A 19,544-nucleotide genomic window follows, 5' to 3' on the forward strand; every position below is an offset into this window, starting at 1 on the left:
CCACTGAGACCAACCTGACTGTTTATTGTCCAGCCTGAATCCTCACACTAGTATAGATTCCTAACTTATTTCTTGAGGCTTAAGACTGCCTCCAAATTTTGTCCTATTCCGCATGATAAAGTGACCTGATAAAATATCAACCAGATCTCTAATCTCCCATGAGAACAAAAGCTGAACACCATATAGGACGTGTAGGAGCCTAACTGTCTGGCAACATTTACGTTTCCAATCTGGTCTCCCACTACTCTCCTTTCATCATCAAAAGCAATCTTACTGGTTTCCTTGTCTTTTGCCATCCATGTTGCTCTTCCCTGAGTTCTTTCCCTTTTTGTTTATCTGCCTGGATTGCTTTTCCTTGTGATGTCCGCAATAGTGTTTCCTTCTGATCTTCTGAGTATCAGTTAAAATGTCAACATACACAATGATGTCCTCTGCCATTCTACTTTCATTATGCACACTATCTCCAATGCTATCTTAGTTCCCAGTGTTATTTATTTACAAACATCTATTCTATCACTACATGGTTTATCTTGTTTTATTTTCTTTATAACCATTTGAAATTAATTCATTTATGTCTATTTGTTTACCATATGGTTTGTCTGGAATAATGGAAGCATTATAAGAGTATCAAGTTGTCTGAATATTAATTATTCAGTACTGATCATTGCTTAGAATATCTAGGTATTCAATATTTGTTTAAAAAAAAAGAAGAGGGCCAGTGCAGTTGCCTTGGTTTGAGGTGCCAGCATCCCATATGGTCACTGGTTCAAGACCCGGTTGCTCCTCTTCCAATCCAGCTCTCTACTATGGCCTGGGAAAGCAGTAGAAGATGGCCCAAGTCCTTGGGCCCCTGCACCTGGGTGGGAGACCCGGAAGAGGCTCCTGGCTCCTGGCTTCAAGTTGGCACAGCTCCAGCTGTGCAGGCCAATTGGGGAGTCTTCTATCAGATGGAAGTCCTCTCTCTCTCTCTCTCTCTCTCTCTCTTTCTCTCTCTCTTTCTGCCTCTCCTCTGTGACTTTCAAATAAATAGATCTTAAAAAAAAAAGAGAGAAGGAATAAAAGGGAAAGAGGGGAGGGAGAAAATGAAGTGAAAAGGGGGTGGAGGGAGAAAATAAAAAGGAATGAAAATGTCTTTCTAATTAAGACTACTAAGTTGGGGGCTGGCACTGTGGTGCTGTGGGTTAAAGCCCTGGCCTGAAGCACTGGCATCCCATACGGGCGCCAGTTCTAGTCCCGGCTGCTCCTCTTCCAGTCCAGCTCTCTGCTATGGCCTGGGATAGCAGTAGAAGATGGCTCAAGTCTTTGGGCCCCTGGGCCCCTGCACCCACGTGGGAGACCCACAAGAAGCTCCTGGCTCCTGGCTTCAGATCGGCGCAGCTCCGGACTTTGTGTCCAATTAGGAAGTGAACCAGCGGATAGAAGACCTATCTCTCTGTCTCTATCTCTGTCTGTAACTGTCTTTAAAAAAAAAAAAAAAAAAGACTACTAAATGAGTGCTTCATCCTTAAATTTTTGAATTTTATGTTTCAACCTGTCTTTTACAGCTTGCCTAGAAATAATGATGTAGTTTCGCTGTTTCCAGCTTGAAGTAAATACTCAGTAAATACGGTTGATCGTCTTATGAAGAAACTGTAGAATGAGCTTATTACAATAGGATAAGGCAATTTTTTTCTGTGTGTTAGGACTGAATTAGTTTGGGATCAGTGTAGGAAATTATATAGAGTATGATATTCTACCTGACTTCTAACTTTCCCCAAATCTGGTTTTGTATAATGAATTTGCGAATTAAGTTGTGTTGACAAGTTAATGAGTAGTCTCCCTGCCCCCTCCCTTATTAGCAATCACTCAATTAGGCGTGAGATAGAATTCTTTTTTCTAAAGCCAGATTGAGTGAAGCATTGGATTTGCTCTGCAAGCTGTTGCTGTTTGGTCCCTGTACACATAGCCCTTGTTATGTTCAGCCATTTCCCTGAGATACTGTGGTTAATTATTTAGAAAACATGTTGATATACAAAAATCAGAAAGAAACATTCTTGTACATCTTAGTTTATTTCTTTACATTACTGATTTGGTTTATGAAGTTGTATTTACTGGGGAAGGAGGCAACCCTTGAGAAATATTAGGTCAAGTTATATGTTCCTTTTTTGTTCTACCACTGAGAATTTGATTTAAAATATTGATGAACTAAAGGAGGAAAGTCTTGTTCTTTGCTGTTTCTATTGATCTACACAATATTGTTGTGATACACAGGAAGAGTATAATGTAATAAAACCTACGGTTCCATGGAAGCACTTGTGCTTTTCAAGACAGATAGGTTATCAGACAATAATGGGGTGTTAACCAAACAGCAGTGGTACATTGTAATGCCATTCTACTTCAAGGGAATTGGATGAGTCTTGTATTGATCGTAGATAATACACATCCCTTTATCTCTGGGTCCTTAGCTTGAGGAAAGTCTTGGCCTACAGCATTTGAAAACTAAATAATTTCCATGGGAAAATGATGTGATTTATAAGGAAATTATGTAGCTAGAAAGATGCATATAAGCCTGCAACAAACTTTGGCTAGCTCAAAAGTTATAGGGCTACTTGAACGAATGTACTGGAACAATTCAAGAAGAAAACTGTTAGATTTGTTGTAGCTTTTTTTTTTTTTTCAAATTTACAACAAATAAAGTAGAGGATATTTTTGGCTTCTATTACATGTAAACATCCATCAATGCATAGTTTAAAAATCTTTTGGAAATTTTATTAGTGTTTTTTATAGTGTTGCTATGCATGACAAATATTGGGAAAAAGTTATACATTGAGTCTATTTTGAAGCTTTTCTATTCTTCATTGTTTGAAAAAGACATATATATTTATTTGAAATAACAGAGTTGAGAGAGAAAGAGAGAGAGAATTGATCTTCCATCTTTACTTCCCAAATGCCCACAATGACTAAGGTTGGGCCAGGCCAAGTCAGGAGCCAGTATTTCTATCCTGATCTCCCACATGTGTGGCAGGGGCCCAGGCACTTGGGCCATCTTCTTCTGTTTTTCCAGGTACATTAGCAGATAGCTGGATTGAAAGTGGAGCAGCCAGGACTAGAATCAGTGCTCCTATGGGATGCCAGTGTCCAAGGTAGCAGCTTAACCTGATGCATCACAATGCTGCCACCTCTATTCTTCCTTTCAATTAACTGCTGCTGAGATTGATCCCTCTTCTTTTCCCTGCTGTTCAACCCTTCTGGACTCTACAGCCTGATATCCCTTCCAATTCCAGGAGTCTCACCATCTGGGAAGTGTGGGGTAATGAGAATGTACTTGGGCTGGCCCAAGACCATGGATATGTAGAAGACATTCAGGATTGAATAGGAAAGAACAATGTAGTTTGTCAAGAACAAGTCATGCTATGGGAAGCTAGATAGACCCTGATACTGATACTGAAATATAGCATCAGTTGTTTCAGACTTGGGAGGAATTTCAGGGACAGTGTAATCCAAGTGTATAGTTATACTGTGTCTTTTTTTATTAAAAATAAATATAATTTCTGAAATAAAATCTGCAAAATATATTTTAAACAGTAACTTTGATATTAATATGGATACTTGAATTGCTTGATACCATAGAAAGATATATACTAGAATATACATGTCATGAGGCATTGTTCATTATTTTAGAATAAAACACATCAAATGTTAGTTATTTTCTAATTAAGACTTGCCATTTAAAAATGTTAAAAATAACCACTTATAGGTACACAGTAAAATTTGTATATCTACTTTTTTGAGAAAGGAGTTTTAAGACTGACTTGTTAAATCTGAAAAATTACTTTTAAAAAATTAGCTTTCTTCCTTTTAACTTTATTAGGCTGATTTGAAATAATATGTGTTGAATGTAGACATTTAGGACTGAAAGCTGTCTTGTACAGAATGTATAAATATAAAAGAAATACCAAGTGGTGTTTAAGTTGTGAATTCTTGGCATTTTCATTTATTATATTTAGTCTCATTGGACTGTACTTTTTAGTGTCCTATCTACCAGCAAGTCTACGGATTGCATTGAAGCAACAGCAAAACAAAGAACAATAAATAATTTTATGTTCATCATTGCAGGCTCAGTGCAACAAATGGTGCCCTGGAAAAGAGAGTGTACCCCCTTGCTAAGGGGTAGCATGAGCAATGAGGGAAGGAAGCCCATTAAATTACTGGCAGGATTTTATTACAGATTATATTTTGTTTTTCATTGGTTTGAGGAACTAAGGTCGAGAAGACTGTTTAAGCACTGGAACTCTTAATTGAAAGAAGGAATAATACCTGTGTAATCCAGAAAAGCACAGCTATGGGTATGGATTGATTGGAAGTGGGTTCATATTGCTTGCTGTTTTCTTTCCTTCAATTTCTTTAAAGGCAAAAAAGGAATTAAATCTAAGTTCCTATGGATACTGCTTCAAAAACTAGGGGCAATTTTCCAACTAAAAGTAAATAGTTCTAAATTTTCTTTTGGAAGGTGGGGGAATCACTCATGGCTGCTGACAGGGCTGGATCTGCTTGTGGGTTAAAAAGGACAGTGGGGGACAAATTCTGTGCCATACTTTGAGTATCAGCCATCTTAGCACCACTCACTCAGTGCTGCTAGTATCTCAGGTATTGGACTGTTCTTCCTTTTCATCTCTTAAACAGTATCTAGTATTAAAATATAAATATGCTAATGAAGGGTAACATGTTATGCCTTAGTAATCTTCCTAAATGATGAAGCTGGTGACTCAGATCTGTTTCAGTATACCATCTCACTAAGAATGGCTTCCTCCAAAATGACTGATGTGTGAAAATTCACCATTCACTGTTTTTAGTATTTTTGAATAGTCCAAAGCTCTAGCTCCTCCCCAGCCTATCATTTAATTGAGCGTTAAGTGTGAGTGGTACTTTGAGATGTGATGGTGTATGAGAGGCTTTTGGCCGGAAGTGAGCCCGGTAGATCAGCGCTCGTACAGTAACACAGATCTATTGATGTTTCCCTTGTCTTACATGTGTGATGAAATGGTGTACACTCTGGTAAGCAGTAAGTGGCAGGAAACTGGCTGCATGCCTGAAACAGAGAATGTGCTTGGTAAATGTCCTTGGGATGCCTTTAGCAATTTCTTTAACATTTGGGAAGCAAAATAAAGGTGTTGGATAATGAGAATCAGAAAATGGAGAGCAAGAAGCCTGCCACAGATTCAAAGGAGACTGAGATATTAGGTCAATTTTGTCCTCTAATTCAGGGCTGACTCAGGTTGTGGCATGGGGTTGACATCATAGTGTTGTTTGTGAGGCTAGGCAGAATTTCCATAGGGGTAGCCTCCCTAGCAAGGCCTTCCTCTCAGGTACGCATAAACCTTCATGAGGGCTGTGGGCTTGCTGTACAAATGCAGCCATAGAGCAATCTCCCTGATCTGTCCTGAGACTATATTGCCCAAGTCTCTGTTCTGAAGAGAGTCTGGGGCTTGTCAGGCTGCCTCGGAAATCATGGCCAGGGAGCCTGGCCATTGAAATCATTTTTCTATTCTATGGAGTGTTTCCATCCCACATCTTCCCTGATCCATCACTAAGTTGCAAATCACATTCCCTGGCAGGATAGGGCAAGAATTTCTGAAGGACTTTCCATTACACAAATTACAAAACACACATTTTTTTTCCTACTCAAATACTGTTAATAAGTTTGCCAGGGTTGAGGTGTAAAAACTCCTCATGAATATTCTGTAGGCTTTGTGTTTTTTTTTTTTTTTTTTTTGCTAGGGAACATCATCTTCACAGTCTAGCACCTTTCTTGACATCCAATCTTTTTTTCAGCAACAAAGTTGCAAGATTGATTAAAAATACAACCATGGCATTTTATGTGTCTTGGCGCCTTTTGTTTACACGTAGTCTAAGAAAATACTAGATATTGAAAGAATGTACGTCTTCCCTTCCCTCTTATAATTGTTATCCCCACTGCAATCTAGCTGAGGTTATCTGTGTTAGAGTATGGAGAGTTGTTTTTTTTTATAGTGTAATATTTATATACTCTAGATTTGAAAATTTACAAACATTTTCTTTATGAACAGATAAGCACAGTTTTATTTTTCTTCTGTTTATGAGGGAGAGATGGAGAGAGGGAGAAAGAGAGGAAGAGGGAGAGGAAGAGAAAGAAAACGTACCTTCTGGTTCACACCCCAGATGCCTACAACAGCCCCTAACAAGGACTGAAACCAGAAGCCAATAATTTAGTGCAAGTCTCCTACAGGGATGGCAACAAACTAATTATTTGGGCCATCACCATTGCCTCCCAGGGTGTGCATTATCAGAAAGCTGGAATTAACTGGGAGTAGATCAAGACTTGAACTTAGTCACTCTGACATAGGACAGAAACATTTTAACCCACAGTGTAACCACTAGGCCACACTCTTGGCCCAACAACTTCCCATCATGATATTTAATTTTTGTTTTTTAGAATGGTTACTAAATTATTAGTTGAAAGCACTCAATTTAGAATATTTGGCAAATTATATCATGCTCTATAATTAAATCTCTACCTTACTTTAAAATTGTATAAATCTATGTGAAGAAAAGAAATTCATAGAAATTATGAGTTGTTAAATTGATGAGGCAAGCATATTGATATGTATATAATGTTTGCATTGTTTTATTTGGGAAAAATGTAGGAGTATATAGCTATTGTAATCCTCAGGGAAAAAAAAAAAACCTTAAAAACTGAGTAGACAGAATAATTTTGCCTTTTCTTACAAGAAAAAAATTAGAGAGCCTTCAAGGCATTCTGTATATCAATTGGAATCAACAGGGATCAAAAACATCTGGAGTAATAACAGCGGATGGAGAATGCCCTTGGGCATACCCCACCCCCCACCCCCCAGCCCATACTTGCCCTTCACAGCAATGACTCACATTCTGCATTTCCCCAGTCAAGCTCCCTTGGGTCACTTTAGTCCTGAGAAGAGAAAATGTGTTGTGTTGATTTCCTTTTAAATGTGTGTGCGCGTTTCTTAGCACTGGGACTCATACAGCTCAAACTCTCGGCCTTTTATGAGATATAATCCTGGCAAAATTCTTAGATAAATTGTAAATTTAAGCCTTGGATATTTAGAGCAACATACCATTAAGTTACAAAGAATAAATCTGATAAAGTACCCAGCAATTTGGTATATCAGTATCATTGTTTATTCAGAATACTTATCAGCCCTTATAATAGCAAAGCAGAAAATTGGGATCGTCAATACAGGTTGTATGTTTCCATGCTTTGACAGCCCTGTCAGAAAGCAGTGAGGTAGGTTAAGCGACCTTTCCTTTTTCTTTCCTCTAGAAAACGAGTTTTCATATATCTACCTTCTACTTCCTTATTCTAAGGTACAGATATAATTTCAATTTCTCTGAGAAAATAGAATCAATTAAAAAAGAACATTCTAGTACGATTCCATGAAATCCGTCATTCACTGTGAATGTAGAACCAATTACTCCATCTTCCTGTTATTTGTATTAAAGAGTAAACTAACATTTCTGCTGTCGAAGGCCAATCTGCATTTGTGTACCAATCCCATATTCTCTTTACCTGTTCAAGCATTGGAGTCACACAATTGTCCTGAGTCCTTGAATCACTAATGCCTTCTTTTCTAGTAGATCACTTTCATTAGCACAGAACATTTCTTTTTTAAATAATAAGCCCATTTATTGATTCATAAACCTGGCAATTCAGGGTTTACTTGTATCAGATATCCTATGTATTCTTCTTTTTTTTATATAAATGTGAATTTACAAAGTGCAACTTTTGTATTGTTGTGGCTTCCCCTCCCCCAGCCTCCCTCCCTCCCGTGGCCCTCCCCTCTCCCATCCCACCCTTCATTGAGTTTCATTTTCAATTACCTTCATATACTGAAGATCAACTTAGTATATACTAAGCAAGGATTTCAACAGGCTGCCCTCACATAACCACACAAGGTATAGGGTATTGTTCAACTAGTAGTGTTGTCTTTAAGTTTCATAGTAAAACACATTAAGGACAGAGATCCTACGTGGGGAGCCTGTACCCAGTGACTCCCATTGTTGATTTAACAATTGGCACTCTTATTTATGACGTCAGCAATCACCCGAGGCTCTTGCCCTGAGCTGTCTAGGCTATGGAAGCCCCTTGAGTTCACCAACTCTGAATTTGTTTAGTCAAGGCCATATCACAGTGGAGGTTCCTTCCTCCCTTCAGAGAAAGGCGCCTCCCTCCTTGATGGCCTGTTCCTTCCGCTGAGGTCTTGTTCACCAGGATCTTTCATTTAGATTGTTTTTGCCACCATGTCGTGGATTTCCATGCCTGTGAGACTCTCATGGGCCTTTTAGCAAGATCCGAATGCCCCAAGGGTTGATTCTGAGGCCGGAGTGCTGTTGTGGATGTTTGCCATTCTATGAGTCTGCTGTGTGCCCTGCTTTCCCTGCAGGATCATTCTCTCCCTTTTAATTCTATCCTTCATTATTTGCTTACACCGGTCTTGTTTGTAAAATCCTTTCGACACTTACCCTATCTTTTTGATCGGTTGTGTATTTATACTTATCACTTTACCAAAGCACAGAACATCTTAAGATGATTGAGAATAACCTTGTTTAAACCAATTTTCTCACCCAGGGACCATTCCATTTCTCTCTTCTATTATAATTTTTAATTTATTTATACAAATGAAACAGATTTCACAATTACATATATACAGTTTTAAGAACATAATGATACTTCCCCTCTTCCTTCCCTCTCTTGCTCCCATCCTCCCTTCTCCTTCCTTGCTTATTTTTCTCTTTAATTTATGCAATTACATGCTTTCTTTTTTTTCTTTTTTTAAAATATTTATTTATTTATTTTAACGTCAGAGTTACAGAGAGGGAGAGTGAGAGGGAGAGGCAGAGGCAGAGGCAGAGAGAAATGTCTTCCATTTACTCACTCCCCAAATGACTGCTATGGCCACAGCTGGGCCAGAAGGAAGCCAGGAGCCAGGAGCTCCACCTGGGTCTCCCACGCATGTGTCAAGGGCCCAAGCAGTTGAGCCATCTACCACTGCCTTTCCAGGCACATTTAGCAAGGAGCTGGAGCAGAAGTGGAGTAGCTAGAACTTGAACCTGTGCCCACAAGGCCCACCCAACTTTTATTAAATAAATATACATCTCCTCCCTCTCTTATTCCCACTCTTATATTTACCAGGGATCACTTTTCAGGTAAATTTAAACACCTAAGAATAATTGTGTGTTAATTAAAGAGTTCAACCAATGGTATTAAGTAGAACAAGAAAATACTAAAAAGAATAAAATAGTAAGTTGTTCCTTGACAGTCAGGACAAGGGCTGATCAAGACATTGTTTCTCATGGTGTCCATTTCACTTCAATAGTTTTCCTTTTAGGTGCTCAGTTAGTTGTCACTGATCAGAGAAAACATATGATATTTGTCCCTTTGGGACTGCCTTATTTCAATCAGCATTGTTTTCCAGTTTCCTCATTTTGTGGCAAATGAATGTATTCCATTTTTTTTAATGCTGTATAGTATTCTATAGAGTACATGTCCCAAAATTTCTTTATCCAGTCTAGTTTTGATGGACATTTAGGTGGATTCCAGGTCTTAGCTTTTGTGAATTGAGCTGGAATAAACATTGAGGTGCAGACAGATCTTTTATTTGCCAATTTAATTTCCTTTGGGTAAATTCCAAGGAGTGGGATGGCTGGATTGTATGGTAGGGTTATATTCAGGTTTCTGAGCAATCTCCAGACTGACTTCCATAGTGGCTTGACCAGCTTGCATTCCCACCGACAGTGGATTAGTATGCCTTTTCCCCCACATCCTCTCCAGCATCTGTTGTTAGTTGATTTCTGTATGTAAGTCATTCTAACCGGGGTGAGGTGAAACCTCATTGTGGTTTTGATTTGCATTTCCCTGATTGCAAGTGATCCTGAACATTTTTTCATGTGTCTGTTGGCCATTTGGATTTCCTCTTTTGAAAAATGTCTATTGAGGTCCTTGGCTCATCTCTTAAGTGGCTTCTTTGTTTTGATGTTGTGGAGTTTCTTGATCTCTTTGTAGATTCTGGTTATTAACCCTTTACTTGTTACATTATTTGCAAATATTTTCTTCCATTCTGTCGGTTGCCTCTTCACTTTCCTGACTGTTTCTTTTGCAGTACATAAACTTCTCAATTTGATGTAATCTCAATTGTTAATTTTGGTTTTGACTGCCTATGCCTCTGGGTCTATTCCAAGAAGTCTTTGCCGGTACCTATATCTTGCAGAGTTTCTCCAATGTTCTCTAATAATTTGATGGTGTCAGGTCATAGATTTAGCTCTTTAATCCACATTGAGTGGATTTTTGTGTAAGGTGTAAGGTAGGGGTCTTGCTTCATACTTCTGCATGTGGAAATCCAGTTTTCCTAGCACCATTTGTTGAATAGACTGTCCTTGCTCCAGGAATTGGTTTTCAATCCTTGATCAAATATAAGTTGGCTGTAGATGTTTGCATTGGTTTCTGGTGTTTCTATTCTGTTCCATTGGTCTATCGATCTGCTTCTGTACCAGTACCATGCTGTTTTGATTATAACTGCCCTGTAGTATGTCCTGAAATCTGGTATTGTGATGCCTCTGGCTTTGTTTTTGTTATACAAGATTGCTTTAGCTATTCAAGGTCTCTTTTGCCTCCATATGAATTTCAGCATCATTTTTTTCCAGATCTGAGAAGAATGTCTTTGGTATTTTGATTGGTATTGCATTGAATCTATAAATTGCTTTTGGGAGAATGGACATTTTGAAGATATTGATTTTTCCAATCCATGAGCATGGAAGATTTTTCCATTTTTTTGTATCCTCTTCTATTTCTTTCTTTAAGATTTTGTAATTCTCATCGTAGAGATCTTTGACGTTCTTGTTAAGTTTATTCCAAGGTATTTGATTGTTTTTGTAGCTATTGTGAATGGGATTGATCTTAGCAGTTCTTTCTCAGCTGTGGCATTGCCTGTGTATACAAATGCTGTTGATTTTTGTGCATTGATTTTATATCCTGCTACTTTGCCAAACTCTTCTATGAGTTCCAATAGTCTCTTAGTAGAGTTCTTTGAAACATTTTTAAAATCAGCCAGTATCTTAAGTTTAAATGCAAATATTACCAATTAAAACATAGAGGGATAGGTTTGAGTTTATAAAATGTTTCTGTAACTAAATTAGTTCCTGCTGGCTACACTTAGAAACTGAACTGACCCCTGGATATGGATTCTCATCATACGGGTTACCTTCTTTATAATTAAAAATGAGATTAATTAAAATCTCTATTTAACACATAGAACCTAAGTGAGGACCTATAGTAGAGTTTATTGGGAAGACCTCTGAGTAAGGGCTTTTTTTTCTCTTAATAACCTTTGCTTCCAGTAAGAATTTTGTCACATGGGGCCATTCTTCCTTTTAGAAATACATTGATCTACATAGGAATAAAGATAGTTTTCTCCTTTCACCTGATTCCTTTCCAAATTCATTCCAGATTATCACCAACTGTGTAATGTACAATTAATACTTATACTTTATTTTCTCATCTAGCATAAATTATACTGTGCCACTTATAAAATAAGGAAAAAAGGCGATTTAGAAAGTTAAATGGGAAATTTATCCTTGCTACTAAATTATACTTACCTGTCAATATCCTGTATATTATATCTGACTTGACATTCTTAATTCACTGGGTATTGTTATTTTTTTTCTTTTTTCAATTTGTTCTTTTGTTGAGAGAAAGAGAGACAAAATCCTATCAACTGATTCACCACAAAAATGCACACAGTGGCCCAGGGCTGAGACCCAAATCGGGAGCTCTGAACTCAACCCAAGACTTCCACATGGGTGACTGGAATCCAACTACTTGACCATCACTGTTAACTCCAAGGGTCAGCATTAGCAGGAAGCTGGAGTCAGGTACTCCAGTGTAAGACACAAGTGTGTTTTACCAGCAGTTTAACTGCTAGGCCAAATGTATTTCCCTAGTGCACAGTTTTGATTATGTTATACTCTGTTCTTAAAATTAACATTGGTACACCATTGTACCCAAATTAAAAACAAATATATCATTATAACATTCAATAACCTGCTCAATATGTTCTCAGCTTACTTTCTCAAACACTATAAAACACTGTGTATTTGAATCCAGTTCTTTTTACTTGGTAGCTATATCATCTTTCTTTTAAGATTTATTTTTTTTTTTATTTGAAAGAGTTATACAGAGAGAGAAGGGGAGAGAGAGAGAGAGAGAGAATGGTCTTCCATCTGATGGTTCACTCTCCAATTGGCCACAGCGGCTGGAGCTGTACCAATCTGAAGCCAGGAGCCAGGAACTTCTTCCAGGTCTCCCATGTGGGTGCAAGGCCCCAAGGATTTGGGCCATCTTTTATTGCTTTCCCAGTCCACAGCAGAGAGCTGGATTGGAAGTGGAGCATCCGGGACTTGAACCAGCACTCTTATAGGATGCCAGCATTGCAGGTGGCAACTTTACCTGCTATGCCAAAGTGCTGCCCCAGTAGCTACATCATCTTAACCAATTTACTTAATTTCTAACCTAGTTTTCTAGCCTGTAAAATGTAGATAATATTAATATGATTCATAGTAATGATGTATTAATGGGTGTGCAGATAATTCTTTCATATGCTGATTTCATTTCATTTGGTTAAAATCCTGGCTTCCTTATTTCCATCTCTGCATGTCAAATTCCTGCTGTTTCATTAAGGCAAGACTAAGATCAAATGCCATTAACATAACAGAACTTCTGACTGCACTAAACACGTGTATACAACCATTTTTTATGACTTAATGACAAAATATATCTTTTAAGAAAGGCACCAAACTTAGTTATAAAGATACGGATCTTTGTAGATATGCCTTAAACTTTCTACTAGATTATATCTTTCTTGAAGACCTTGATTACTTTCAGCGTTTCATTGAATGCCTGTGATCTATATATTCTAAATAAATACATTTATGCATTCAAGGATAATTCAGCATAAATTCATTATGATAATGAAAAGTAGTTCTAAGGCAGAATATAAACAAGTTGTAGAAATACAAATTTTATTTTTTAGCCTAATAATATTTTAGTGTATCTTGCTTTTCCATATTTGATTCATTCATACAATGTTTTTTCTCTGTTAAATGTTATAAAAATTTTCTTCTGGTATAGGACATTATATACTTATTCAATATCCTTCATTTACATATAGAGGCTTTTTTATTAACAAAAGAGTAGTGGAAAACATGAAGAAATCAATTCGGTCATTATGTTTTGTGGAGAAATGCAAACCTATATATTTCTTCCTTTATGTATTATTAAATTGGTTCACATTTTCAATATGATTTGGGTAATGCTGACCTATAATTTATTAAATTATTTTAATAATACCTTCCCATCTATTTAAATCTAGATAATTTCTTTCTATTACATAGCTAAATTTTCTATTTGCATAATTTTAGAAAACTTTTCATTTCTAACTTCATACTTTTTTTAAGCTTTATATAGCTTAGATATGATGAAGCAAAATAATACGTTCAAATTCCTCTTTTAATTATTTTATGTTTATATTGGCTTAAGCCAAGTTGTTGAACCATATAGATTACAATTTTCTCTTTTCTCACTACTTTAGATTTACTTTCACTATTTTATGTACTTTGCATGCAACTCTTCATTTAATGTTTTAGCCAGAACTCCACAAATATCGAGGTACACCCACTGAACTTCAATCAGTGGAGATAATTGCCTATAATTATGGGTTTGATTATGGGAAATGAAAACATGTTATAATTAGATGGTATATATTTACATACACATTTCTTTTATACATATATTTGTTTTTTATATTTACATGTAAGTATCAGATTCTAGAACTCCAACCCCTTAAAAAAAGGACACTATATAAATGAATACTCTCCTAATTGAAAGGAAGAACAGGAGATTCAAATGAAGCCTTAAAAACAATGCCTGTTTTTCCACACTGAAAACATTTATCTAGCAGCAACTATATGTGAAAATCATGGTCTTGAGAGATGTTATGGCACAGCTAGTTACTCCACCACCTGATACACCCACATTCCATATCAGAGTGCCTGATATAGGGTCTTGCTTCTGCCTCTGAGCCATATTCTGCTAGTGCGCTGGGAAATAGCAGGAGATGGTCCAAGTACTTGGATCCCTGCCACCCATGTTTGAGGACTGGATGGAATTCCTGGCTCTTCACAATGGCCTGGTCCAGCTGTAGAAGAGGTGGGCATTTGGGGAGTAAACAGGCAGACAGAAAAGCTTCCTCTCTTTTCTCTCTTCTCACTCTGCCACTCTGCCTTTCCAATAAATACATCTTTTAAAAATATCATTATTATTAGTATGTAGACATGCTTTTAGTGTACCCCTAGACTGTGAGAGGATAAGGATCATTTTACAATGTTATAATGGCTTTGACTTTTTTTTAATTTATTTGACAGATAGAGTTAGACAGTGAGAGAGAGAGAGAGAGAAAGGTCTTCCTTCTGTTGGTTCACCCCCCAAATGGCCACCACGGCCAGAGCTACACCAATCTGAAGCCAGGAGCCAGGTGCCTCCTCCTGGTCTCCCATGCGGGTACAGGGGCCCAAGCACTTGGGCCATCCTCCACTGCCCTCCTGGGCCGCAGCAGAGAGCTGGAATGGAAGAGGAGCAACCGGGACAAGAACTCGGAGCCCATGTGGGATGCTGGCACTGCAGGCGGAGGATTAACCAAGTGAGCCGTGGCACGGGCCCCATGGCTTGGAATTTAAACAGATACATTTATGAATCCAGTCAAATAAGTGTTTCCATTTTACCATGTTTCTCTTCTATACCCCCAATTTTAGAACCAATCTTCAAATACTGTAGTACTGATTAATTGAATGTATATTCTTGGAAAATGTTAAGTCACTTTTCATTCAAACAATGCACAATTTATATCTCTTTTACTATTTAGAGGAATAAGTTTTTTGTTTTGATCCTGTAAAAATAACTGATGTGTGTGAGTACCATTTTCCTCCTCCAGCATGAGTCAATTGATGGCCTGTGGTAGAGGCTTATTCAATCTAAGTGCTGGCTCTCTAAGTTACACTGTTGAGCAAGTGCTGTCTTGTGTTTCAGTCTCTTCTATGTGGAGAACGAATGGTTATTACCTCTCAGTAAGTGTTGATGTAGGTATCGCTTTGACAGAAGTCATCTAACGTGCTTCCCAACTGTTCCTTTGAGAAAACTGTCCATTGACGCTAAGGATGGCATCCAATAAGAACATCACATTTATTCTGGTCAGTCTTTCATCCTCGTTACCCAAGCTAATAGTGCTCTTCAGTCAGCATGTGGAACTCGAGGTAATGATACACAATAGAGATCAGATACACTGCAGGTGGAGACAGATTGCAATCCTTGCCAGGGTTATATCAGCTGATGTCATGAACTAGACTCAAAGATTTCAGTCCTTGCACCCTGGTGATTTCTGTGGGTTTCCGTGTTTCAGTGGCTTGCCCCCACACCCAACTTGACCCTGTGTTTATTTGTCTAAAGAAGGAAGACACGGTTATTAACTAGCAGAAACCCATAGTCTTATTTCATTAAAGTAACTCATATCTATGATTATAAGTAGCGTTTATTCAGTATGCCATTTGCCCTTTTAAAGTCACCACTATTAAACCAAGTCAGATTTTGAAGCATTTTGATTTTTTCTTTGTTGGGTTTCTGTTTATCCTGGGCTTTAAAATCAGTGCTCGCTCTATCTTTCTCTCTCTCTCTCTCTCTCTCTCTATATATATATATATATATATATATTCACTGGGGCCGACGATGTGGCATAGTGGGTAAAGCCTCTGCCTAAAGCACTGGCATCCCATATGGGTGCCGGTTCAAGACCTGGCTGCTCCACTTCCGATCCAGCTCTCTGCCATTGCCTGGGAAGGCAGAAGAAGATGTCTCAAGTCCTTGGACCCCTACACCCATGTGGGAGACCTGGAAGAAGCTCCTGGCTCCTGGCCTCAGATCGGCACAGCTCCAGCCTTGTGGCCAATTGGGAGGGAACCATCGGATGGAAGACCTCTCTCTCTCTCTCCCCCTCTCCCTCTCCCTCTCCCCCCTCCTTTCTCTCTCTTCTTCTGCCTCTCTGTAACTCTGCCTTTTAAATAAATAAATAAACTTCAGGCCGGTGCTGCGGCTCACTAGGCTAATCCTCCGACTGCGGTGCCGGCACTTCAGGTTCTAGTCTGGGTTGGGGCGCTGGTTCTGTCCCAGTTGCTCCTCTTCCAGTCCAGCTCTCTGCTGTGGCCCAGGAAGGCAGAGGAGGATGGCCCAAGTCCTTGGGCCCTGCACCCGCATGGGAGACCAGGAGGAAGCACCTGGTTCCTGGCTTTGGATGGATGCAGCACTGGCCGTGGCAGCTATCTGGGGGGTGAACCAACGGAAGGAAGACCTTTCTCTCTCTGTCTCTCTCTCTCACTGTCTAATTCTGCCTGTCAAAAAAAAAAATAAATAAATAAAAATAAATAAATAAATAAATAAACCTTAAAAAATAAAAAGAAAAAAAATATTTTCACTAAAATGACCAAATAAACCACTCAAAAAGCATTTATAAAAGCAAAATAAATTAATTGTGTCAAATAAGCATTGCCTAAGTTATCTATTAACCTATTTTATTTCAGTTTCTCAGGGGAATCCCAGTACCACTTTATATTCTAGCCTCTCTCCAAAGTATGCTTATGATATACTTAACGTCACTGGCCAATAGCTTGCACAGAAATGGTTATCTGCACCTGGGCTTTGCATAAAGCTTTGTAGCAAGAAAGCTCAGTACTGTCTCATTTTAAGTGAAAGGCAATTTCACTGAAAGGTCATTTCAGTTGTCAGATAAAGACACTAAGCACTGACGTTACTGTCAGCAGATGTTGGTTAAAGTGAAAACACAACCCTCTAAGACCCTGCCATAACCTGAGAAATCTGTATTCAACAGGTTTCAGAAGTACAAAGTGCACCAGAAAATGACAGCACTAGGAATGCAGAAAAAAGACCAAGTCCGGACCTCCAAATTAGGGAATGGCAAGCGCAAGTGTAACACAGATGAACACAGATTTAAGAGATTAGGAAGCTGAATGACAAATCAGGCAGAGGTGGTCAGTTGAGAAGGTTCTATTAAGCAAAGGAGGTTTACAGTTTTACTGATGTTTCTGAGAAAGCTCTTTGATATGGAAATGTTCTTAGGATTTTTGAGTTGTTTTTATTTATTTGAAAGTCATAATTACAGAGAGAGTGGGGGGGAGAGAGAGAGAGAGAGAAAGAGAGAGAGAATGGGTCCTTTGGTTCACTCTCCAGATGCCTCCAATGGCCAAGACAAATTCAGGAGCCAAGAGCTTTATTGGGGTCTCCCAGGTGGGTGCAGGGACCCAAGCACTTGGATCATTCACTGCTGCTTTACTCACGACACTAGAGGGAGCTGGATCAGAGGTGGAGCAGCTGGAACATGAAATAGCAGCCATATGGGATTCTGGCATTGCAGGAAGTGACGTTACCCACTATGCCATACACTGTCCCCTGTTCTTAGCATTTTTTGCTTTATTTGCTGGTTTATACTCTTGCAGTCCAAGATAAGTGTGTTGTCTCCAGTGGGAAAACCTTTTGGGGTACAATGTTTAATATCTTTTGTTCATTTTTGTTTTGCTATTTATTGTTTAATAAGTAAAATTTTTCAATTTTTAAGGTAGAGAGGAATTCTGTGTTGTTATTGGGAGAATTCTAAGGGGTTGCAAAGCTCAAACATTCATGGAAGGCATTGGGGATGCATTTTAGAGTTGGTATTTTAAGCTTGCAAGGAATGATTCCAAACCATCCTCACTAAAGGACTCTTATCTGAAGAAAACACAAGGAACCTGTGACCCCTACTCCCGCAAGAAATAATAGAAGCCACTAAAAAATACTCCTAAAAACTGGACTTTTTGGGGAGCCGGCGCTGTGGTGCAGTGGGTTAATGCCCTGGTCTGAAGCGCCGGCATCCCATATGGTCATCAATTCAAGACCCGGCTGCCCCACTTCCAATCCAGCTCCCTGCTATGGCCTGGGAAAACATACAAGATGGCCCAAGTCCTTGGGCCCCTGCACCCGTGTGGGAGATCCAGAAGAAACTCCTGGCTCCTGGTTTCGGATCGGCGCAGCTCCGGCCATTGAGGCCAGTTGGGGAGTGAACCAGTGGATGGAAGACCTCTCTCTCTCTCTCTGACTTTCCTCATTCTGTGTATCTCTTTCAAATAAATAAATAAATCTTTAAAAAAACTTTAGACTTTTTTAGTCATGTAGCCATAATATGTGCTTTTTTCTCCCATTTTGCAATATTCAACGTGATTTTTTTTTATAGAAAGATCAAATGATGCTTAGAAATGTTCTCAGTTGCCAGATTTTCTCTGGATTTACTTAATAGGTTGAAAAAAAAACCGATTAAGTAAAAAAAAAAAAAAAGTACCGAATTGCCACTGGGTTCTAGGCATTTTTCTAGATGCTAGTGATACAGTGTTAGAAGCAGATAAGCAATGAATCTCAAACATAAATAATAAGGCTGGCTTGTGCCATAACAGTAAAGCTGCCACCTGCGATGCAGGCATCCCATGTGGGTGTCCATTCAAGTCCTGCTGCTCCAGTCCTGATCCAGCTCCCTGGTAACAGCCTGGAAAAAGCAGCAGAAGATAGCCCTAGTATTTGAGGCCCTGCCATGTACCTGAAGAACCTCCTGGCTTCAGCTTGGCCCAGTCCCAGTTGTTGTGGTCAATCTGAAAGTAAACCAGTGGATAGAAGATTCATTCATTTCTCTCTCTCTCTCTCTCTCTCCCCATCCCCTCACTCTCTCTCTTCCTCTCTCTCTTCCTTTTTCTCTCATTTTCAAATGAAGAAATAAATTGTATATGTCTATACTATGTTGTGATGATAAGGGAAAAATAAGACAATGAAGGTGTACAGAGTATGGAGGCTTGTAGGTTTTAGAATAAAGTGACAGGAGAAGCCCTCACCAGAATATGATGCTTGCGTAAAGTCAGCCAGCCATTCTGGTGTTTGGAAAGCTTATTCCAAGTAGAGGGAAGTAACTGAGAAGGCAACTTGCCTCGCTTGTTCAAGGAGCACTAAGAAGCGCAGTTATGTATGAGTGAGATGAGTAAGGGTAAGCACAGTGAGGAGATGAAGTTTAAAACTCTAGTAGGAATACAAATCAGATGGAGTTTCACATTCTTACAAAGGTAGTGGCTTTTGTTTTGATTGAGATTGGATCCCTTTAAGGAATTAAGCAGAGGACTGATCTTATTTGCCCTGTGATTTAAAGACATAATTGTAAGGCCACCAGAAAACAACAGAGTAAGGGAAAAAGTTTATTGGGGGAAACCTGACAGAACAGAGGGAAGGGGCGAAGAGGGAAAAAGAGAACACCTGTCCTGATATCCCTTTGTCATGGGGCAGGTAGGGAAGTAGGAGAAGCGAAACCCATTAGGTTGGGGGTGGAGCTTTACACTGGTGGTTGGACCATGAGGTTTAGGGCCAA

General features: G+C 38.9%; 1 protein-coding gene and 1 long non-coding RNA gene across 10 annotated transcripts in view; one reads left to right on the top strand and one right to left on the bottom strand.

Moving 5' to 3' along the window:
* The window catches only part of LOC127491778 (uncharacterized), a 38,316-nt gene extending 30,246 nt beyond the window's left edge, over positions 1 to 8,070 (bottom strand). Inside the window, exons 1-2 of the long non-coding RNA XR_007920681.2 lie at positions 7,876 to 8,070; positions 6,904 to 6,946 (exon numbers count right to left, since the gene is read on the bottom strand). This is a non-coding gene — a long non-coding RNA (uncharacterized lncRNA). The remainder of the gene's footprint in view (positions 1 to 6,903; positions 6,947 to 7,875) is intronic.
* LRP1B (LDL receptor related protein 1B) overlaps positions 1 to 19,544 on the top strand; it is a 2,140,503-nt gene that overhangs the window by 942,898 nt on the left and 1,178,061 nt on the right. The gene's annotated exons all lie outside the window — the stretch shown is intronic.

This window comes from Oryctolagus cuniculus, chromosome 3, assembly GCF_964237555.1.
Source record: "Oryctolagus cuniculus chromosome 3, mOryCun1.1, whole genome shotgun sequence".
NCBI classification, from domain to species: domain Eukaryota; kingdom Metazoa; phylum Chordata; class Mammalia; order Lagomorpha; family Leporidae; genus Oryctolagus; species Oryctolagus cuniculus.